Source organism: Tursiops truncatus, chromosome 16, assembly GCF_011762595.2.
Source record: "Tursiops truncatus isolate mTurTru1 chromosome 16, mTurTru1.mat.Y, whole genome shotgun sequence".
In the NCBI taxonomy this organism is placed as follows: domain Eukaryota; kingdom Metazoa; phylum Chordata; class Mammalia; order Artiodactyla; family Delphinidae; genus Tursiops; species Tursiops truncatus.
In genome coordinates this window covers 42,738,213-42,759,606 of record NC_047049.1, presented here as the reverse complement: position 1 = coordinate 42,759,606, position 21,394 = coordinate 42,738,213, and the positions used below count along the sequence as shown (strand labels likewise).

Below are 21,394 nucleotides of genomic sequence, written 5' to 3'. Positions count from 1 at the left end.
GTTCTCCAATGGGTTCTGCTATCCTCTCTTCTGCTTCCAATTGATTAACTATCACATGGTTTGAAAAAATTAGTAGTTACACAGGTTTAAGCATAGAAAGTTGGAAAAACAATAAGCCACCACCTTACACGCTCAATGTTTTTATATAATGCCATATAATATTTATATAAAACAAAGTTCTTTATTCACTTTTATATGTAATAAGACAAACCAAAGAGGAAAAAAACTTAGAATTCAAAAAGATGGACTGCATAGTGTCTCACCTTGACTGTAATAATTACTTTGATCCAGTTTATCAGAGATGTCTCTCAATTGTTTTAAGTATCAACATCAACAGTTCAATTCAAACATTAACAAAATGTTCCTTCTATAAGATAAATGTATTCCCTCAACCCCACCTCACCTTACTAAGTCTCTCAATTTTATCTAGTGTTTTAGATCCAAACAAATGCCATTTCCATGAGCACATCCCCAATAATTTGAGAAATTCAACTCCTAGTCACCTCCCATGGAAGTTCCTTATTCACTCTAAGGCAGTGGTTCTGCTGCTTGAGTCAAATTTGATGAGCTCAATAACAAACAAACCCAAAAAAAAGCACATCTTTTCCTCTAATGACTATATCCTGACAAAGGTAAAACATCCCACCCTGAGTGTTATGTACTGGTTGGTTACTAAGTACCCCTTTCAAATACACCATTTGAACAGCAAGCCTTCAATTGCATGAGCTGCCCTTTGGGAGCTGTACAATTTACCGTCAGGCTTAGTGTGGCGTTGTTTGCCTACTTTCCTTCTGTCAACATCAACCAGATGACTACACCCCACCTGTTCCAGTGTCCCAGATAGTCCAATAAGTCCTGTCTTATTCTGATTACCCAATATCAACCCTTCTTCTCTGACTTAACCCACCTTTTAGTCCAAATTCAACTGCATTAATCATTTTACACACCTGATTTGACTCTTTCATTAGTCTCAGAGCACCTAGATTGCACTCAGCTGTGTACCCCTGTCTGGTGCCATCCTGTGCATCTGATCTTGCTTTGGTGATGCTGACACCTTTTTGCCTGTTAACATGGAGGTGAGCAGATCCCCCTGCTGGCTCACGTTGGACATGCAGAATTAGCAAGAAAAAAACTTATGTCAAGCCACTGAGATATTTGGAGCGGTTTCTTACTTCTGCATAACACTGCCAATTCTGTCTAATATAGGAATTAAAAGAAGTGTAAAGGATAGATTTAAACACACTTGTATATCTAACAGTATCTGTAATTAGTTACAACTAAGTGGGTCCTTTTAGCATAAAGCAGTGAGCCAAAAATCAGTTTCCATCTACTTAATTTTAAATAGAAATTGATTGACATTTTCTCATTTCAACTGAAAAAAAATGGTAGTGTTTAGACTCCAAACTTTCATCATTTCTTCTAAATTAATAGTATAAGAAATAGTATTTTTATTCCATAACATCTGTAAAGACTGCAACTCTACAAGGACACAGTTAACCAAAGGAACAACACTCAGTTTAGGGCTCTAGTCACACATTTGATATTAAACTAGCTATAAATTTATCTGCAGATTCATTATCTACAGATTTACAGATTATAATTTGATACATTTTATGGAATTATTGGAAATCTGTCTCTGAATACTAAAACTATTCTCAATGTTCTTATTAATAAAATGCTAAAATATATTATTCATTTGCATTAAAAAATGAAAAATCTCATGATCAAACCACCCAATGATCAAACTCTTTAGAGCAACATGTTATCTTCGACTAAATACTGCAACCTGAAAATATCTACCAAAGGATATTTAGTCAAAACGTGTACCCATAGCTTGTTGGAGGTGTTAAAAAAGATCAGTTTTGGAACTATCGCCTTTTGACTATGTGGGACATGATTAAGCAAATGAAAAGAAAGGTACTTGCTGCTGGAAAAGCTTAACCAAATTCATTAGTGCTCATAATAGGAACATATTTTTCCTATTTTATATTTTTCCACTTTGCTTTAAATTGTTTGCATCCAGTACTTCTATTTATAGTCCTTTAGTGTCTTCAGACATAGAGAACAGACTCATGGCTGCCAAGGCGGGGTGTAGGTGGGGGAGGGATGGATTGGGAGTTTGGGATTAGCAGATGCAAACTATTTTATATAGTTTGGATGAACACCTACATCCTACTGTATAGCACAGGGAACTATATTCAGTATTCTGTGATAAACCATAATGGAAAAGAATATGAAAAAGAATACATATATGTGTATAACTGAATCACTTTGCTGTACACCAGAAACTAACACAACATTGTAAATCAACTATATTTCAATAAAAAATAAACTTAAAAAATAAATAGTACTTTAGTGTCTTGCTCTTATTTCTTTTCTATTTCATTTTCCTCTGTTCAACTTAGTCATCACAGAATTTCATTGGATTTTTATAGTCTGATATTTCTTCTAATGATGCAATAATTTTTGCGTTTCTCAGGATTTCTATGCAAATTTCCACCTTTGTATAATTGTAAAAAAAAAAAACAGTGGGAGAGGTTGTGCTTCTGCGGAGGTAAAGGGCATATAGAACTCTATTTTCCACTCAATTTCACTGTGAAGCTAAAACTGCTCTAAGAAATAAAGTTTCTTTTCTTTTTTTTTTTTTTCTGTTAAATCAGCCCAAGTCCCATAAGGACAGACGCACCATACGAGGGCTGAGGATTACCACCGTTCAAACCTCATCAGTGTCGTACTGCGGGGTGGGGGGTGGGTGCGGAGCAGAGCGTTAGCCTCAGAAAGACGGCCTGCTGGGCAAAGGCGGGCAGATTACCCAACAAGCCTAGAGAGCACGACAACCGGCGCAGGTGCACAGGAGCGAAATGCGCATGCACGTACCTTGCTGACTCAGCATCCAGGCTCCCGGGATCCGTCTCTGGGCCTGGACCATGTAGCAATAGGGCACAAGTGGAGATTTCCGGGGGGCAGATCGGGCTACCAGGGTCCTTCCCGTTCCAAAACAGAGTTGCTAATTCCCCTGAAGCCAGCTCTCACCGGAATTCCTTACCCTCGTACTGGGCCGTGCAGGGGAGTCCGCTAATGAGAGACACCTGGGAGACCTGGGTCCCGCAGACGGCCGGTATATCTTCCCAAAAGAGGGCCAAATTGGTCTGGCTCAAAAGACCTTCACTGTCCTGTACCAGGCATGCTGTCCGGGGAACCGCTGGCCCAGGAAGATGGCCTGCTGGGTGTGGGCAGCCCATGTCCATGCAGAGCTAAAGGTCCTGGTGCCTGAGGTTCGGTGAGCAGAGCGAACTCCACCGGCGCGTGCTGTGTCACTCTGCTTCCAGGCTCCTCGGGAACAGTCCCAGGTCCAGGAGTGTAGGGGTAGGCTGGGGCCACAGGTGGGGACTTCAGGGCGACACACCGGCTGTCCGCGTCCAACCCAGGACAGAGTTGCTAATTCCCCTCAAGCCAGAATTCGCAGGATTTCCGAAGCCATTAGAGGCCTGACCAGGGCTGCAAGAGATGGGAGACAGCTGCGAATCAAGATTGTCAGACAGGCCCCAAGTTCCATAAGGACAGCAGGGCCACATGCGGTCTAACGGCTGCCACGACGCACTGCACAGAACTGCTCGCCCAGAAAGACTGACTGGTGGGTGCTACCAGGCAGTATATAACAGGCGGAGAGGTGCTAATGAAAAGCAGGTGCGTCGACGCCAAAGACGCTGCGCTTGCGCAAACGACGCTGACTCAGCATCAAGGCTTCTGCGGAGAGATCCCCGTGCTCTAGCCACGTCAGAATAAACTGGCCACAGGTGGGGGCTTCTCCGAGACACGCCGGGCTGCCAGGATCCATCCCGCTCCTAAACAGAGCTGCGAATTCCTAAATCTCGCGTAAACTCCTTTGCCTGGCCATCACAGGTAGTACCGGGAGTCCACTGATGAGAGACACCTGGGAGATTACCCACACAGAGGGCCTGCTTATCTTCCCAGAACAGGGCCTTAAGTGGTCTGGCTGAAACGGTTTCCCTGTTCCAGAGGGGAAAAAAAAAAGAAGAAAGAAGGAGAGAGAGAAAGAAAGAAAAACAAGTCACCAGTATTCTACAGGCCATTTGTATTTTTACTGTGTTAGGATAACGCAGACACCTCTATGTAACGGAGCAGGACCCAATGGGGCCTGCCCAGAGCAGGACTCCTCTCCCCGCCCTCCCCCCCACCCCACCATATCCTCCACTGCCTTTTGTCTGTAGAAAAATGTAGTCAAGGAATCAATTTAATCAGAGAAGTGAGAAAATGCAGAAAGGAAAACAGTCAAGCAAGACAAATGAGTAATAGTTTAGCCTTTAAACAAAGTCAAGGACATTTAGTTCCTCCTCGAGGGCTATAGGTAATATTCTGAGTCATGTCCTTTAAGCTGTTTTGCAGGTACGTAAACCCCCACCAGGTGGAAGAAGTTAACTTCCTCCAAATGAGTTTGCCTATAAGCACGGAGACCCCAGACTGGCTGGAACCAGAAGCTTGATGATGTTGATTCCTGATAACCTCACCACCAACAAATCAGAAGAATGTCCATGAACTGATCACATACCCCACACTCCCCTCCCTCAACCTGTCTTTAAAAACCTTTCCCTGAAAGCCTTCGGGGAGTTCGGGTCTTTAAAGCACTGGCTGCCCTGGACTCTTTGCTTGGTGCCCTGCAATAAATGCTGCACTTTCCTTCCCCACAACCCTGTGTCAGTAGATTGGCTTCACTGCGCTCGGGCAAACAGACCCAAGTTTGGTTTGGTAACACCTAGAGAGCCATGGCTACTAAAGGATGGATATAGCATGGGTAATAATATTCAAAACCATAAGTATGATTTACTATGGTTTTTAATTTTTTTTTCACGGGGGGGTGGGTAATGACCTTAAAGGTAGGCATGATTATTTTCTTCACTTCATAATATTGATCAGGGGCTTCCCTGGTGGTGCAGTGGTTGAGAGTCCACCTGCCGATGCAGGGGACACAGGTTTGTGCCCTGGTCCGGGAAGATCCCACATGCCGCGGAGCGGCTAGGCCCGTGAGCCATGGCCGCTGAGCCTGCGCGTCCGGAGCCTGTGCTCCGCAACGGGAGAGGTCACAACAGTGAGAGGCGTGAGGCGTACCACAAAGAAAAAAAAAAAAAAAAATAATATTGAGCAGTATTAGTGAAGCCATTTGCAGCAACATGGATAGACCTAGTGATTATCATACTAAGTGAAGTAAGCGAGACAGAGAAAGACAAATACCATATGGTGTCACTTATACATGAAATCTAAAAAATGATACAAATGAACTTATTTACAAAACAGAAAGAGACTCACAGATATAGAAAACAAACTTACGGTCACCAAAGGGGAAAGAGGGTGGGGGGAGGGATAAATTAGGAAGTTGGGATTAACATATACACACTCTATATATAAAATAAATAACTAACAAGGACCTACTGTGTAGCACAGTGAACTATACTCAATATTTTTAATAATCTGTAAGAGAAAATAATCTGAAAAGGAATATATATATATAAAACATAACTATATATATTTATATATATAAAACTGAATCACTGTACTGTACACCTGAAAACACAATATTGTAAATCAACTAGACTTCAATTTAAAAAATCTTAAAAATGTTTCCTCAAAATTAGAGTATCTAGACAAAGTTTTACAAATGAAAAACAGATTAAGGATAAGGGTGGAGTGAAGTGGTAGTAGAGTAGAGGGGAAGGGATGTTGTTTTAAAATGTCCACCTAAGGGATACATGTGGTGATGGAATTCTGTTACCTTGATTCTGTATTGTGATGGCAGTGGTGGTTACATGAACCTACATATTTAATACAATTTTATCAAAGTAAAGACACACACATAAATGAGTACAAGTAAAACTGGGGAAATCCGAATAAGATCAGTGGATTGAATCAATCTCAATATCCTAATTGTGCTGTCATTTTATAAACCGTTGCTATTGGGAAAAACTGAGAAAAGGGTATACAGGCTTTATCTGTATTATTTCTTACATCTGCATGTGGATCTATAATTATTTCTATAATATTTCAATTGAAGTTATATTATTTTTAAAATGTCATATTACAGTTAATTAATTTATGATCCACTTTAAGATTACTTGAATGTAAAAATATACAAGTTAAATTATTTTTGATAATTATACCTAGTCATTATAATCATAGATCATAGATCAGACACCTAACAGGAGCTTAGACAAACAAGTATGGCTTTGCCTGTTGTGAACAAAGGATATTCAAATCTATGAAAAAATAACAATCTCAAATATTAAAACTAATTGTATTTTTAAAAGATAATATTTCAACTAGACATACTGTTTATTTTTAAAGATAACAAATTTGATATTCTATTTGATATTTTATACTATTAAGTTATCCATGTTTATGATGAGCAAAAGGCAAAATTGGGCCTAACCATAATCATTTGTCAAAGTTTCTTTTATACTTTCATTAGAGACTAACTAATAACTAAACCAATTATAACTTCTAAACATTTCTTGAGTCTTCACATTTAATTTTTCTGAAAACATAAAAACTACAGATTCTAAAATGATTTTGACAGTTTTCATTCTCTTTTAACCAGTTACTGTATTTTATCTTAGGAACTTGGAGAGCTTCTGATTCTTGAGCATGCTAATCTAGTTCTCTGAAGATGACTTTTTATAGTTATTTATAAAGCTCACTCTTTGGTTAAAAACAGAAAGTGGTAGCATTTGTCTTTGTGGTCCTTAAAAAGAGAGTGATGGGAGGGTAACTGGAAGGTTAATTATGAGGAAGCTTAACCTGTAGGCAACAAGTGTAATTATTGTTTTTCATAAAATTAAAATCTTGTATCTTTGAACTGTGCTCATAAAAGCGCACAAAACCCTAGAGATTGGGATTGTTGACATTCTGAGCTCTTCATTTAATTCTAGCCAATGTAACTATATGTGAACGTTTCCTAGAATAAGCCTAGAAATATTTTATCCTAGCTTCTGTTTTTATTAAAGCTCAAGGCCAGGGATGTTTAGCTAATTATCTCATAAGATCACAACCTATGGGCTTAAAATATAAAGTCAAGCTCACAATCACACTACAAGTTATTTTATGAATAATTCTGTGTCTCAGGTCAGTATGTTGGCAACCACTGTTAGAGTTACTGAGTTCATTACAAATTCACATTACAATGTTAATGTTATATAATACACAATATTAACATTTTCCTCAACTGTATTCTTGTGTCCCTAAACTTCAAACCTGAGAAAACTCTCAGAAAGATTTGAATGACTCAAAGTCCTAAAGTCCTGTCCATGAAATCTTACTTCCTTATGGATCTGGCAACAAATTATTAGTGCCTTTTAAAAAAATCAAACAAAATAAAACACAACAAAATTTTTTTTTAAAAAGAGGATTCTGGTGAATTAAGGGTTTTGTTTGTTTTATTTTGTGATAGCTGCATGTTAAGATTTTTATTTATTTTATTATTATTATTTTTTTTGCGGTACGCGGGCCTCTCACTGCCGTGGCCTCTCCCGTTGCGGAGCACAGGCTCCGGACGCGTAAGCCCAGCGGCCACGGCCCACGGGCCCAGCTGCTCTGCGGCACGTGGGATCCTCCCGGACCGGGGCCCAAACCCATGTCCCCCGCATCGGCAGGCGGACCCTCAACCACTGCGCCACCAGGGAAGCCCTGCATGTTAAGATTTTAATCACCTGCACCATCTATATGGGCTGTGAGGAAATTGTAAAACACCATGGAAACATTTAAGTTTTAAAGCCCTTAGAACCAAATAAGGGGCTATTTTTAGATGTCTAAATTACCTCTGGGAAGGGAAGGAGTGGCTCTTAATAAATTTAATTATTATTTGGGGGCTACAGGAAGGAGTCATATGGTAAAGCTTACAGAGTTCCAAATCTCGATTTGCTATCTCTTCATAAACTCTTTCCATTTGTTTCTTATTCCCTACATCTCAGATTGATCACAAAAACAACTAAATGTTCCATTTTTTACTTTAGCATCAATTGATAAGCAGGTTTAGAAGCTTCATACCCCTACACCAACCCCAAAGAGTTTCTTAAAGTATTTCTCATCTAGACTATTCTCTCCCTTGAATTTTTTTTTTTTTTTTTTTTTTTTTTTTTTTTTTGCTTCTCACCGCTGCGGCCTCTCCCGTTGCGGAGCACAGGCTCCGGACGCGCAGGCTCAGCGGCCATGGCTCACGGCCCAGCCGCTCCGCGGCATGTGGGATCTTCCCGGACCGGGGCACTAAGCCGCGTCCCCTGCATCGGCAGGCGGACTCTCAACCACTGCGCCACCAGGGAAGCTCTCTCCCTTGAATTTTTTTTCCTTGTTACATTGAGATATGCTTTTTTTTGAGTAAGAGAGGAAGTAAGATTTGAGTTAGAATTAATGAGCCAGAAATTGTCTGCCTGTGTGTACCCTTCTCCTTGCAGTTAAGTTATGCATCCATCTTAAGTGTCTTAGAGAAAAGGTGAAAGTGCTGATCCTCTCCAGCACTGAAATGCTACGTTTCTAAGAAGACACCTATAATCTTTCCCTATCTTGATAACCTGCACAGTCTCAACTTAAGGGGCTACTAAAAACAAATAAACAGCAAAATGTTTTAAGCCCTGGTGAAAATTTTAAAGCACATGTAAATATGTAAAGAAAAATCAGTCTATAATCCAGTCCTATGCTTTGCTTGGGTGAGTGGGAAGATCTTCTCATAGAAAGATGAAAGAGTAAGTTGATTAATTAATTAATTAACATGAAAAATTGAGAATTTCTTGTTTTGTTTTGGCCCCTTATCTGATGTTTTCTTATTGGCTATTTGACCTTGATGGGATAAAAATCTCTCATATATAAATTTCTCATTTATATAAGTTAGATTGTTTCTAAAATGTCATTCATTAATCAATTATTATGTTCTCATTCAAAAATCCAGCACCATTATATTATCAATACATCCAATTTTTTTCTGTCATACTGGTGAACCCAAAACAGGTATTATTGTTTTCCAGATCTCTAGCTATAAGTGTACTTATTCTCATTAGAAAAAACTGATTATTATTGTATAAAATGAACATGAATTTTAAAAATATGGTCAAAACAAAGCTATAGCCATGATAGTTACCTCATATTCTAGGTGGTTCTAACAAACACTATCACAATGGTAGATTTTAATAACTTGCCCTTTCCCCATAATGAATTGGGTAAAAACACTATTTTATATTAAATAACTGAAAAGTCTATTTTTTTAAACTAAAATGTCAGAAATTACCCCTTTAAAACTGCAAAACAAGCAGTCATTAAACTCTTAAAACTGCAGGTTAAATTTGACACCATATCTAGATAGAAAAAGAATGCATAAAGTCGGCAGATTTTGTTTGAGTTTAGGTGCTTTTCTTCTCTTCTCACTAAGGCCCCAGCCATGTGAGTAGTGAAATTTAAGTGCCATTAAAAAAATCAGTGAATACGGGGTTCTCAAGAAACTTAGATTAGCCAGTGTGAGAATTTTTGAAATTAGTAAAACCTCCTACATGGTTAGGGACATTATCCACACTGAACATAAATGTGATCATTTTGGAGTCCTTTGAAATCCATTTCTCATAAAAGTATTTGGGTGATAACAACACAAATGATTACAAGGTTTTGGCATCACTCTTTCTTAAAGCTTTCCAGAAAAGGAATTCTCACTTTCCATAAATAATATTTTATATTTACAATGAATGTAATCTCTTGTAGTAGGTTAAATTAATTTTTTTTCTTTTTGTGATCAGAGGACATGGAGAACAGTTGGCTACATTTTAATCACAAAATAAATCACGGTGTACAATCCACAATTTTCAGTTCTGGTTTGCCCCAGTACTCCACAGTATTAGGTGATTTAGAAAAATCACCTAAGTTTTCATTGCTTTCTATTAAAAAAATGTTCACCAAAGTTCAATGCATACCAGTATTTATTTTTGCAACAAATTAATTGGAGTTAAATAACTGAAAACAAAAAACTGGAACTTAAAAAAGTTATTAGGAATCATCATGTTAGATGCAATAATCACATTTTCAATCTGTGTTGGCTTGGGTTAATATATACTTAAAAGTCATGGGACTTCCCTGGTAGTGCATGGTTAAGAATCTGTCTGCCAATGTAGGGGACACAGGTTCCATCCCTGGTCTGGGAAGATCCCACATGCCGAGGAGCAACTAAGCCCGTGAGCCACAACTACTGAGCCTAAGCTCTAGAGGCCACGAGCCACAACTACTGAACCTGCATGCCACAACTACTGAAGCCCGCATGCCTAGAGCCCGTGCTCCACAAGAGAAGCCACTGCAATGAGAAGCCTGCACACCACAACGAAGAGTAGCCCCCACTCATTGCAGCTAGGGAAAGCCTGCACACAGCAATGATGACCCAATGCAGCCAAAAATTAATAAATAAATTAATTAATTTTAAAAAATCATGGGGATCTAATAGTTGGAAACTAACTTCATGTTTAACACACACATACACACACACACGTGTACACACATACATGGAACTGAAACAAAAGATTCATGGAGATATATTTACCTATAAATCCTATGCAGTGTTTTCTTTCGTATTTCATTAAATAATGCTTTTTATAACACACTAAATTAATAATTTAAATAATGTGTTGTTAATTTAACAACACATTAATAGATGTGGATGCAACCTTCAGTCAAAAGAGCTAGACTAGAAAAGGAGGCAGATGTGTGCTGAATACTTACAAAGTAATATTGTATGTGCTAACAGAGAATGTACCAGCTGCAACTAGAAAGAGAGGGAAATATTTTTATTTAGGGTGGAAATGTCAAGAAGATCTGCTGTAAAAGGTGACGTGCTGATTCTTAATATATAAATAAGAATCAACAATGGCAGGGATGAGAATGTGGGTAGATGAAGAAAGAGGAAGGAATGTCTGTAGAGAGAAGATGATATTTGAGCAGCATCTTGAAAACTGAACGAGCGTTCTCCCAAAATCCAGTGGCTCTAAATTATAAAAAGTCTCATATACCATGCTGAGGAGGTTGGCCTTTATTTTTTAATAAACAGAAAGATGTAGAACACACATAATGGTTATGACTGTAGGCTTTGGGGTCAGACTGTCTAAATTGAAATTCTGGCCTCACTACCTAGTAGCTATGCAACCTTGAGCTGGTTACTGCTTTCTGTGCCTGTTTTCTCATGTATAAATGGGGACAATAATACTGTTTACCTTACAGAGTTGTAAAAGTTAAATGAGTTAATACGTTTAAAATTTTGTTTTGGCCTATAAAAGCCACAATAAGTTTTAGTTGATATTTATTTTATTATTAAAGGAGGATGCCATATAAAGAAGTGAAAGAAAATGAGGACTTATTCCTGGCTGGTTTGTAAGGGATTAGCAAACTACAATCTGGGGGCCATATCTGGCAGTGGCCTGTTTTCTTGGGGTCAGCCAGCAAAGAATGATTTTAACATATTTCTAAGGGTTGCAACAAAGAAGAAAAAGAATATGCAACAGAAACTGTATATGGAGAATAAAGCCTAAAATATTTACTATCTTGCAATTTCCAAATAAGTTTGTCAATCCCTAATTTCCAGAGTGGGATTTCTTCCACAAGGGTAATAGCAAGTATTTCATTAAACTTGAAGTGTCTTGTTGTCACTTCAAACTATTTGTGCCAAGAGACTAGCAAGCAAGGAAATGGGTCACCATCCAGCCAGGAGTCACTGACCCTGTTCATATTGTGTGCTGTACACAGTAAGGACAGGGAAAACATGTTTGTCACACAGGGTCTTATTGTTGGTACTTTTCTTGCACAATTTTGATGATATGTGGACAAGTGTAGCAGCCAGTTTGAGAATACTGTGGTGACTAGGGGACTAAGATCTCTCTGCAGTGGTGTGGCAGGCAGAATTATGACACCCAAGATGATTACACACCCTAATCCTGTGAATGTGAATATGATGAAACACTACCATCGCCAATAGGTTGCTTCATGTCATAAAAGGAACTCGTGATGTAATTATGGTTACTAATTAATGAATTTAAGATAGAGATTCTTCTATACTACTTAGGTGGATCTACTGTAATCACATGAATTCTTAAAAGTAGAAAAGAAAGGAAGGAGATAAGATTTTAGGACTCCAGGTGGTACAGCTGAGAGAGCATGCATTTGAATGCAGAGTTACTAGCCAGTTACTAGCTCTGAGACCTTGGGCTTGTTGCTAAAATACTCTGAGCATGTTTCCTCATCTGCAAAGTACAAAACAGAATATCTGCACAAAGAGTTCTACCAGAAACAAATTAAACATAATAATTCATGAAAGGGGGCCATACACAAGGTACTTAACAAATATTGATTTCCTTCTCTCCTCTAATTTATTGAATACTACTACATGCAAAAAAACTATGAGGGAATACATAAAATGTATGAGGTTCTACCTTTTAAGGAGCTTAGAATCTAATTAAGGATATGTTTTATATATATATATATGTGTGTATATATATATATATATATATATATATATATATACACACACACACACACAAATATGGCAAATATGACATTTTAGAATAGCCATCTAGGCCTTTGTGAAATTTTACCTCTATTTGAAACTAATATTGGAATTAGATCCATACAACCTTATAGTAATTCTTTTTTATTATCATGCCTTTGCTTCCTGTGTTCAGTTTCCTTCGCACCAAATTTATGCACTGAGAAGTGTGTGCCCTCTCTCCCTAGCATTGCATCCATAGCATTTACTGCATTCGAACTGTGTGTAATGAATAGATCGAAGTAGGAATGTTTGTCTTCCCAGCATGTTGTTCTCTCTCTGCACCTGCTCCTCTTAACACTTCACTCCCAAACACAGATAATTTCCCCCTGTGGCAACTGTTTCTGGAATGAGCCAAACACAGAGCCAGCCAAATGAACTCATTTGAGATGAACAGGAAATCAAAGCGATTGGAAAAGGAACCATCCCAGGAATCCTGAGCCAGTCTGACCCAAATGGGAGACCTTTCAGACTAGGGGAGCTGCCTCACCAAGGTTACTGCACGTGATCCCGCAGCAGAGCCTGCGGGATCCAGGGAACACCGAGTCCTCCTAACATTGGTAATTACGTGCTGCTGTTTTCTCACTGTGAGCATGGCAGGACTCGCATTGTCACTCTTAGGAGGCTTCGTTTCTCACCTGTCCTCGGATGTTCATGGAGCTGCAGGTCTGAGCCAGACAATAACACTGCAGCAGAGACTGTGCATGGGGTTTTGATTTTTACTTGCTACAGGCAGCCTTGTAGATTACATTGGGGGCCTGCAATTTTTTTTTTTTTTTGCTTGGCTCTGATTCTGAAAGAATTTCAATATCCAGGCAACGAAAACCGAAATTAGAATACTCAACAGGCATCACCAAGACTTTGTAGACATCTCTGTTAGCAGATGGAAAATGACTCAACATCTAATGACTGTAAACAGACCATGGTAAGGGCTGTCTGTAGCCCAGCAAGGAAAGACTTTTCCATTTCAGCAGTGGACTTCTATAGCTAATAACTACTACAGGATTAACTCCTTAGTGATTTTTGACTTGGGGAAAGACAGGTTATTAAGGGGGGTATTTTAACAATCTTCTTTTTAAAGAGGGTTATCTCTGATTAATCCTTTAAAATATTTCAAGAGCTCCTGTAAACTAAATGTTCACTTAAAAAAACAAAAGCAAAACAAAAAGAAGACTCAGAATTGCCATCAGTCCTTAGGTAGAATAGTAATACCTATGTGCAGTTAGTCAGGGATATTGGTTAATAATTTCTCTGGTTTGGATACAAACTAAAGAGAGTAAGACAAAATATTTCAAACTCATGTATTTTTTAAAATAACATTTGTTTTACTTTATTATGAAATTCACATAGATTATTGGGGAACATTTACAAAATGCAGACAGGTAGTAAGAAAAACAAGTGCCAACTGTAATCCCAGCATGCAGAGATAACAACTTTTCTGAAATGTAACTTGAGAGCAGGGACCATACAGTGGTCTTGTGCCTTGCATAAATTAAGTCAGCAGTTCTCAAACTTGATTGACTATTGGGTCAACCCTGGAACTAAAACACAAACAGCAACCAAACCTACAAACTTACTAAGTCACATTTTCCAGGTGACTGTCCTTGTTGTCTGTGTTTTCAGAAAGCTGCATAGGTGATTCTGGTGCACAGTCATGGCTGAAAATAACTGGATTACATACTAAGAATGATTTTTTAAATGGTGATAAGTAAAATGAAAAGATATTGCATCAAAAGAAATGTGAGTGCATAAACTGGATATGTGATTTCTTTTTCTCAACTGCAGAATGTCCTTATATTGCTTAAAGCCTTAAATCAGCAGTGGAGAACTCCCGTACACATAATGCTGCTTTGTGCCAGAAGAACTCCAGCCTTAATCATCTTGAGACTGTTCCATCTACCTTTGACTAGCTCCTGACCAAAAGCTTTAAGCATCAGATGTCTGTTTTCTGGCTATGGCCTCAAACCTCTCCATTAACTGGTGACGTGCTGTCTGGTATATTCATTTCCTAGTTTTCAAACTCCTGACTCCAAGTCCTGGATTCAGCATCCCTTTTGTATTATTTTTTTCTTTGGAAACAGTTATAACTCATCTTTTTTTTTTTTTTTTTCTGCAGATTAGGAAGAGGGTCTATAGTATGTCTCTGGTTTTGGTTTAGGCTTTTTGTTTTCTTCCTCTTAGAAATTCCTCCTTCCTGCCCTGGCCTGGTGGAACTAGCTAGGCTAACCACCTTGGGCTGTTCAAAGGCCAACACTCTTGCACATGAGGTTCCTTGGAACTCAGATTCTAAGCCATAAAGAAGAGTTAAATAAAAGTGCCCTATTGGAGATCCTCTTTGGAGGACCTCTTTCATTCTTCTTCAAGACTCTATGCATAGTTTTGTATTCACTGAAGTGTACCCCTTTATTCATTCCTTAAACAAAGCGATCTCCAGAGGCTACACTGAAAGGGGAAGGACACATAGCAAAATCAGAGGCCAAATCCTATATGGAATTCCGAGGTTTTCCACCAGTAAACCGGCAATAATAAAATGTAGGTTGGGAGATCACTTCAAGATGGTGGAGGAGTAAGACGTGGAGATCACCTTCCTCCCCACAGAGACATCAAAAATACATCTATATGTGGAACAACTACTACAGAACACCTACTGAATGCTGGCAGAAGACCTCAGACTTCCCAAAAGGCAAGAAACTCCCCAAGTACCTGGCTGTGTGGCTGACAGGGTCTTGCTGCTCCAGCCAGGTGTCAGACCTGAGCCTTGAAGTGGGAGAGCCGAGTTCAGGACACTGGACCACCAGAGACCTCCCAGCTCCATGGAATATCAAACGGCAAGAGCTCTCCCAGAGATCTCCGTCTCAATGTTAAGACCGAGCTCCACTCAATGACCAGCAAGCTCCAGTGCTAGACACCCAATGCAAAACAACTAGCAAGACAGGAGCACAACCCCAAACATTAGCAGAGAGGCTGCCTAAAATCATAAGTTCACAGACACCCCAAAACCACCAAAACAGGACAAAACGCAGTCCTGCCCACCAGAAAGACAAGATCCAGCCTCATCCACCAGAAAACAGGCACCAGTCCCCTCCACCAGGAAACCTACACAACCCACTGAACCAACCTTATCCACTGGGGTCAGACACCAAAAACAACGGGAACTATGAACATGCAGCCTATGGAAAGGAGACCCCAAACACAAGAGTTAAGCAAAATGAGAAGACAGAGAAATACACAGCAGATGAAGGAGCAAGGTAAAAACCCACCAGACCAAAAAAATGAAGAAGAAATAGGCAGTCTACCTGAAAAAGAAGTCAGAATAATGATAGTAAAGATGATCCAAAATCTTGGAAACAGAATGGAGAAAATACAAGAAACATTTAACAAGGACCTAGAAGAACTAAAGAGGAAACAAACAATGATGAACAGCACAATAAATGAAATGAAAAATTCTCTAGAAGGAATCAATAGCAGAATAACAGACAGAGAAGAACGGATAAGTGACCTGGAAGATATAATAGTGGAAATAACTACCACAGAGCAGAATAAAGAAAAAAGAATGAAAAGAATTGAGGACAGTCTGAGAGACCTCTGGGACAACATTAAATGCATCAACGTTCGAATTACAGGGGTCCCAGAAGAAGAAGAAGAAGAAAAAAGGGACTGAGAAAATATTTGAAGAGATTATAGTTGAAAACTTCCCTAATATGGGAAAGGAAATAGTCAATCAAGTCCAGGAAGCACAGAGAGTCCCATACAGAATAAATCCAAGGAGAAACATGCAAAGACACATATTAATCAAACTATCAAAAATTAAATACAAAGAAAAAAATATTAAAAGCAGCAAGGGAAAAGCAACAAATAACATACAAGAGAATCCCCATAAGGTTAACAGTTGATCTTTCAGCAGAAACTCTGCAAGCCAGAAGGGAGTGGCAGGAAATATGTGAAGTGATGAAAGGGAAAAACCTACAACCAAGATTACTCTACCCAGCAGGGATCTCATTCAGATTTGACAGAAAACTTAGAAACTTTACAGACAAGCAAAAGCGAAGAGAATTCAGAACCACCAAAACAGCTCTACAACAAATGCTAAAGGAACTTCTCTAAGTGGGAAACACAAGAGAAGAAGAGGACCTGCAAAAACAAACCCAAAACAATTAAGGAAATTGTCATAGGAACATACATATCGATAATTACCTTAACCGTGAATGGATTAAATGTTCCATCCAAAAGACACAGGCTTGCTGAATGGATACAAAAACAAGACCTATATATATGCTGTCTACAAGAGACCCACGTCAGACCTAGGGACACTTACAGACTGAAAATGAGGGGATGGAAAAAGATATTCTGTGCAAATGGAAATCAAAAGAAAGATGGAGCAGCAATACTCATATCAGACAAAGTGGACTTTAAAATAAAACTATTACAAGAGACACTGAAGGACACTACATAATGATCAAGGGATCAATCCAAGAAGAAGATATAGCAATTGTAAATATTTATGCACCCAACATAGGAGCACCTCAATACATAAGGCAAATGCTAACAGCCATAAAAGGGGAAATCAACAGTAACACAATAATAGTAAGGGAATTTAACACCCCACTTTCAACGATGGACAGATCAACTAAAATGAAAATAAATAAGGAAACAAGCTTTAAGTGACACATTAAACAAGATGGACTTAATGGATATTTATAGGACATTCCATCCAAAACAACAAAACACACTTTCTTCTCAAGTGCTCATGGAACATTCTACAGGATAGATCATATCTTGGGTCACAAATCAAGCCTTGGTAAATTTAAGAAAACTGAAATCATATGAAGTATCTTTTCCTACTACAACACTATGAGACTAGATATCAATTATAGGGAAAAAAATCTGTAAAAAATACAAACACATGGAGGCTAAACAATATGCCACTAAATAACCAAGAGATCACTGAAGAAATCAAAGAGGAAATCAAAAAATACCTAGAAACAAATGACAATGGAAACACGATGGCCCAAAACCTATAGGATGCAGCGAATGCAGTTCTAAAAGGGAATCAGAGAAGAAATAGAAATTAAATGAATTCAAACCGAAAAAGAAGTAAAACTGTCACTGTTTGCAGATGACATGATACTATATACAGAGAATCCTAAAGATGCTACCAGAAAACTACTAGAGCTAATCAATGAATTTGGTAAAGTAGCAGGATACAAAATTAATGCACAGAAATCTCTTGCATTCCTATATACTAATGATGAAAAATCTGAAAGAGAAATTAAGGAAACACTCCCATTTACCATTGCAACAAAAAGAATAAAATACCTACAAATAAACCTACCTAAGGAGACAAAAGACCTGTATGCAGAAAACTATAAGACACTGATGAAAGAAATTAAAGATGATACAAACAGATGGAGAGATATACCACATTCTTGGATTGGAAGAATCAATATTGTGAAAATGACTATACTACCCAAAGCAATCTACAGATTCAATGCAATCCCTATCAAACTACCAATGGCATTTTTCACAGAACGAGAACAAAAATTTCATAATTTGTATGGAAACACAAAAGACCCCAAATAGCCAAAGCAATCTTGAGAAAGAAAAACGGAGCTACAGGAATCAGGCTCCCTGACTTCAGACTACACTACAGAGCTACAGTAATCAAGACAGTTTAGTACTGGCACAGAACAGAAATATAGATCAACGGAAAGGATAGAAAGCTCAGAGATAAACCCACGCACATATGGTCACCTTACCTTTGATAAAGGAGGCAAGAGTATACGATGTAGAAAAGACAGCCTCTTCAATAAGTGGTGCTGGGAAAACTGGACAGCTACATATAAAAGAATGAAATTAGAACACTCCCTAATGCCATATACAAAAATAAACTCAAAATGGATTAAAGACCTAAATGTAAGGCCAGACATATAAAACTCTTAGAGGAAAACATAGACAGAACACTCTATGACATAAATCACAGCAAGATCCTTTTTGACCCACCTCCTAGAGAAATGGAAATAAAAACAAAAATAAACAAATGGGACCTAATGAAACTTAAAGGCTTTTGCACAGCAAAGGAAACCATAAACAAGACGAAAAGACAACCCTCCGAATGGGAGAAAATATTTGCCAATGAAGCAACTGACAAAGGATTAATCTCCAAAATATACAAGCAGCTCATGCAGCTCAATATCAAAAAAACAAACAACCCAATCCAAAAATGGGCAGACGGTCTATACAGACATTTCTCCAAAGAAAATATATAGATTGCCAACAAACACATGAAAGGATGCTCAACATCACTAATCATTAGAGAAATGCAAATCAAAATTACAATGAGCGGGCTTCCCTGGTGGCGCAGTGGTTGAGAGTCCGCCTGCCGATGCAGGGGACACGGGTTCGTGCCCTGGTCTGGGAAGATCCCACATGCCGCGGAGTGGCTGGGCCCGTGAGCCATGGCCGCTGAGCCTGAGCGTCCGGAGCCTCTGCTCCGCAGCCGGAGAGGCCACAACAGTGAGAGGCCCGAGTACCGCAGAAAAAAAAAAAAAAAAAAAAAAAAAAACAATGAGCTATCACCTCACACTACTCAGAATGGCCATCATCAAAAAAACACTAATTCTGGAGAGGGTGTGGAGAAAAGGGAACTCTCTTGCACTGTTGGTGGGAATGTAAATTGATAGAGCCACTATGGAGAACAGTATGGAGGGTCCTTAAAAAACTAAAAATAGAACTACCATATGACCCAGCAATCTCACTACTGGGCATATACCCTGACAAAACCATAATTCAAAAAGAGTCATGTACCACAATGTTCATTGCAGTACTATTTACAATAGACAGGACATGGAAGCAACCTAAGTGTCCATCAACTGATGAATGGATAAAGAAGATGTGGCACATGTATACAATGGAATATTACTCAGCCAGAAAAAGAAACGAAACTGAGTTATTTGCAGTGAGGTGGATGGACCTAGAGTCTGTCATACAGAGTGAGGTCAGAAAGAGAAAAACAAATATGGTGTGCTAAAACATATATATGGAATCTAAGAAAAAACAAACAGTTCTGAGGAACGTAGAGGCAGCACAGGAATAAAGATGCAGAATTAGATAATGGACTTGAGGACATGGGGAGGGGTAAGGGTAAGCTGGGATGAAGTGAGAGAGTGGCATGGACATATATACGCTACCAAATGTAAAATCAATAGCTGGTGGGAAGCAGCTGCATAGCACAGGGAGATCAGCTCGGTGCTTTGTGACCACCTAGAGGGGTGGGATAGGGAGGGTGGGAGGGAGACCCAAGAGGGAGGGGATATGGGGATATATGTATATATATAGCTGATTCACTTTGTTGTATAGAAGAAACTAACACAACAATGTAAAGCAATTATACTCCAATAACGATGTTAAAAAAAATGTAGGTTGGAAATAAAATTCTCTAATGCAAAAAAGAAACAAACAAACAAAAAAAACAAAGAAAACAAAGTGATGAAGCACTTACTATCTGGGGCTTTGGGGCTATACTAGCCAATAAACCATACAGTTTCCTCTTGCACATGAGGGCTACAATCTAGTGGGGGCTCACAGAAAAGAAACCAACAAGTAGGTAATATGTCCGGTGGTGATTAGTGCTAGGAAGAAAAATAAAGCTGCTTAAGAAGATGTGTTGAGTGGCCATTTTATATAGAATATTTATGAAAAAGTCCTTTTTGAGAAGTTGGGTGACTGTTGTTAATAGGGTGTGCAGATATATAGGATGAGGGAAAGCTATGTATGTGTAGCTGGAGCACAGTGGCAGCAAAAAGGACAGGAGCTGAGGCCAGTGAGATATTGGAGGAGTGAATTCAATTTGAATCTTACAGACTAGAGTTTGGAGTACCAAATTTACTCTTAGTGACTGGGAAGCCACTGGAGTGTTTTGAACACAAGAGCAACATTATCTGACATATTTTTTAAATAAGGACACTGGTTGCTGGGAGAAGAGCCTGTAGAGGAGGCAGAGTAGAGGGTCTTACAAACATTTAAGTGAGGGTTAATGGGTACTGGATGGGAATTGTGGAAGTGGAGGTTGGGATAAAATGTCAAGTTTTAAAGGTAGAACTGACCAGATTTGTGGGTGGATTGGATGAAGATATGAGAGAAAGAGTAAAGGAGAACTTTAAGGTATGTTATGTTTTTCTGTATCACAAATAATGCTGTTGTAAATATTTCTTGTATATGTCTCTTTATTTAAAGATGGAAGGTCTCTATGGTGTATATCTAGGAGTATAATTTTTGAATAATTTTATGTATGTTTTAATTATTTAATATTTCAATATTGCATTCAAAGTGGTTATAAAAATTGATATCCAACTGTTTATGGGTGTCTTAGTCCATTCAGGCTGCTATAACAGTACAGAATGGACTGAGTGGCTTATAAACAACAGATGTTTATTTTTCACAGTTCCAGAGGCTGAGAAGTCCAAAATCAAGGCACCAACAGATCTGGTACCTGGTAAGGGCCTGCTTCCCAGTTCATAGATGGCTATATTCTCCTGTGTCCTCATATGGCAGGGATGAGGAAGGCTCCTGAGGAAGGCTCCTGAATCACCTCAAAAAGTCCCCACCTCCAAATACCATTACACTGGGGATTATATTTCAACATATGAATTTTGGGGGGGACACAAACTTTGTCTATAGTAATAAGAATTTCTGTTGCTCCAATTCTTCACCAATATTTTGAAGTGTTGGACATCTTAATTTTTGCCAATCTGATGGATGTGAAAGAATATTTTATTACTGGCTTAATTTGAATTTCCCTATTAATGAGTATGTTTTAGATTTATTTAC

At 38.7% G+C, this 21,394-nt stretch overlaps 1 long non-coding RNA gene across 1 annotated transcript in view; it reads right to left on the bottom strand.

Moving 5' to 3' along the window:
* Positions 1 to 21,394, bottom strand: part of LOC109550123 (uncharacterized) — a 592,312-nt gene that overhangs the window by 173,783 nt on the left and 397,135 nt on the right. Inside the window, exon 8 of the long non-coding RNA XR_012326525.1 lies at positions 2,878 to 4,011. This is a non-coding gene — a long non-coding RNA (uncharacterized lncRNA). The remainder of the gene's footprint in view (positions 1 to 2,877; positions 4,012 to 21,394) is intronic.